This window comes from Fukomys damarensis, unplaced genomic scaffold (assembly GCF_012274545.1).
Source record: "Fukomys damarensis isolate Sample0158 unplaced genomic scaffold, DMR_v1.0_HiC HiC_scaffold_17, whole genome shotgun sequence".
Classification (NCBI taxonomy): domain Eukaryota; kingdom Metazoa; phylum Chordata; class Mammalia; order Rodentia; family Bathyergidae; genus Fukomys; species Fukomys damarensis.
In genome coordinates this window covers 40,013,262-40,015,905 of record NW_022900929.1, presented here as the reverse complement: position 1 = coordinate 40,015,905, position 2,644 = coordinate 40,013,262, and the positions used below count along the sequence as shown (strand labels likewise).

At 34.8% G+C, this 2,644-nt stretch overlaps 1 long non-coding RNA gene across 1 annotated transcript in view; it reads left to right on the top strand.

Moving 5' to 3' along the window:
• LOC104862583 overlaps positions 1 to 2,339 on the top strand; it is a 156,425-nt gene extending 154,086 nt beyond the window's left edge. Inside the window, exon 3 of the long non-coding RNA XR_780372.3 lies at positions 2,119 to 2,339. This is a non-coding gene — a long non-coding RNA (uncharacterized LOC104862583). The remainder of the gene's footprint in view (positions 1 to 2,118) is intronic.
• The last annotated feature ends 305 nt before the right edge of the window (positions 2,340 to 2,644 follow it).

Below are 2,644 nucleotides of genomic sequence, written 5' to 3'. Positions count from 1 at the left end.
CTCTCTCTCTCTCTCCCTCCCTCCCTCCTTCCCTTTCTTTCTTACTGGAGATTGAACTCATGGACTTTATACTGATCTACATCTCCAGGGCTTGCACTTATTTATTTATGATTGCTAGTATTGATAGGCATGTGTCACCATGCAAAAGTTAAGTGATCTGATTATACTAATAATTTTGCTGAAAGAAAACAGTCATAACCTGCATGTTACATTGTCATATATTTTATAAAAGGAATTTAGGGTTTTGACACCCTTGTCGACTTTAACTTAAGGGTGATTAAGAAATTTAACTAAAATATCATTGTACATTATAAATGAATAAATTTTATGGTATGTAAATTATATCTCAAAGAAGCTTTAAAATAAATACATTTTCTAGGTAGTGATAGGGTACTACACAAATGAGTACTATACTGGTGTGGATAGCCACCTAGATTTAGCTATTCAATGTAAATTTGATTTTAGACTTAAAATTTGAGAGCTAGAAAATTATAACTTTTAGAGTTACAAACTTTTAGAGCTATAAACTTATTGATTTGGTCAATACCTCACAGTAAATTAAAAATGAAGGCAGGGTTTGTCATATGAGAAACCTGAAGTATAAATAAATTAAAGTGCAAAATAAAGATAGACAATAGGAAACAGGAAGCTAGATCTTTTACAAAAGGAAGGGGACCAAGTAACAGAGGAGGGAGAGAAAGAGGGAAAGGGAAAGGGATGTGAAAAGAATTAATACCAATTGTGTACATGTATTAACTTCCTACAATGCTTATAATCATTATACACTGCAAATATGAACTAATAAAATTTTAAAAAGCAAAGCAGATTTAGAGTACTTGCTCCTAATCACACATGAACAAGTTCTTCCTCTTGAAGTTGTCATAACTGCATTTTATTGTACACTGTCTCTCAGCATCCATACTTTTCCTAGAGTAGTTGGTTTCTCAGGCATCCCGGAGACTCCTGCTTAAAGCAGTTGATGCTGACTCCTGGTTCTGAAAATATCTAGATGAAATATGACTCCATCTAAATAAAAACTTCTGTGAGAACTGAAGAATATGCTTTCATCTCACTTCCTCAGTTCTTAATAATTAACCTTATGGTACATGCCCTTTGTTTTAGATTTGAAATCAGGTTTCTGTAGAAGAGTATATACAAGTGTGAAGTTTCAGAAACAGTAATAACCTGCATGTTACATTGTCAGCTCTCTTATCTCTGAAATCAAAGCTTCAATATCTTCAACATTGTAAAGTCTGTTTGCGTGGGAGCAAAAAAAAAAAAAGTTTGAACTTTTCTCTGTGTCCCAGAGTGGATCATGCTTCATGGAGTAAGAATACATTCCACTGTATCATACTGTGATTGAGGTCACTATAGAAAGAACCTTTTTTAACCTTTATTTTTAGTGGCAGGTCTCAGTCCATTTTAAGAAATATGTGCATCATATTTGTAGCCAAATGAATCTTATTGTTTGTTATTTGCAATAATAAGAATGATGTCCTTTTATGTTTTGAAACAACAAACCATTTTGTGGAGAGACATAAAAGAAGACTGAAGTTAATGGATAGGTGTACCATGTTCCAGTGTGGAAAAGAATTTGTCAAAGACTAATTATTTTGCCTATAATCTTAGCACTCTGAATAGCTGAGATAGGAGAATTATAAGTTTGAACTCAGCTTGGGAAATGTGGTGATGTAAGAAGTCCCTAGATAGATAGATAGATAGATTTCTAATTTATAGGCTTAATTTAGTTTTATCTCAGATTCTTGCAGGGATTTTCTTTCACTTAAATTTTTAAGTTATTTTTAAAGTGATCTGAAAATATAAAATGGCAAGACTAGGCCAGAAAATAAAAAAACAGTGGGGGAAGGAATTGGAAGTAGATATTTTAAGTGGAAAAGAATGAAAAAGTTATAATACAAATTATGGTAATGGCATATGGATTAATGAAAATAAAAATGGAAACAGAGGAGCAGTACTCTGACATATATGTGCCACAGTAGAATTTAAATGAAACGAGGAAATTTTAAAAATCTGTATCCTCTGGAATTTGCTTTGGACAGAAGAATATATATTATCTCTTTCAGACCCTGTTTAACAGTCTCCCCCCTCTGTTCACAGAGATTGTTGGTGGGGAATTAGATCACCCAAGGCATTTAACCCACGACCCCCAAAACTACTGTAAAGAAAAACAGCACATCGCTGAACTTGCTCTCTGAGAAGCTGAAACTATAGGCCCGAGGTCGACGTCATTTTTAGGAGGTAACTTGAAAAGCAGAGCTGGAGATAAGGATTTGTTTATAAGTAGTAGTTTCTGTAGGAGGTGATCCCAGGAACTGTTTGCAAGGAAGAAACGGATGGAGTCAAAATATTTTTTGTCATTAAGCACCTTATCATTGTGGGCAAGTGGAGCCTGTTCTTCCAGGAAATTTTGAGCCAATGTAAAAAATGAACCTGTGTTCATCTACTCTAACCACCCAGAGATGAGACAACGGGTACTGACACAACATGTTCTCTCAGTTACTGGCTGAAAAGTGCTGAGTTGCAGAGAATCGCAGATGTGAATCTCTGGACTCTTCCAATGTGCTGCTCTCATGGACAAGAACTTTGGTGGCCAAAGCCTTATGTGATAAATACAGCTGCTAGC